This window comes from Palaemon carinicauda, chromosome 27, assembly GCF_036898095.1.
Source record: "Palaemon carinicauda isolate YSFRI2023 chromosome 27, ASM3689809v2, whole genome shotgun sequence".
Taxonomy (NCBI): Eukaryota; Metazoa; Arthropoda; class Malacostraca; order Decapoda; family Palaemonidae; genus Palaemon; species Palaemon carinicauda.
Genome location: NC_090751.1, coordinates 55,009,071 through 55,009,528, shown reverse-complemented (window position 1 = coordinate 55,009,528; position 458 = coordinate 55,009,071).

Genomic DNA, 458 nt, shown 5'->3' with positions numbered 1-458 from the left:
TTTACTTACCATCATTAGGCAACTTTAATTTTATCTACAGATTCTTACCAGAATATCCAATACCTTTAACATTGGGCGATTGAGGTGGTTTGGTCGTGTCGAGTTGATATTGAAAAATTGATTGATAAAAAAATTTTACTTTGTAACTTAGGAGTTATGGGAAGAAAGAAGAGACCAAGAAACAAATGCCTTGATTGTGTGCAGTGGAACCGAGAATTCTACATGCGTAGGAATCAAGAGTATATTGATTTGAGTGGCGCAGAGTGTATACCTACTTCTGATAAGCTATAAAGTTACACGTAACTGCAAATGCTGCATAACGATTGTACAAGAGTTTTTACTTGATTCACCAGTGTTTTCTTTTGAAGCCATTCCTTGGTAGGAGAGACGAGTGTCTGTTGTCTTTTTACCACATCTCTTTTCGAGTGAGGGAAGTGATACTTGATATGATTACACTT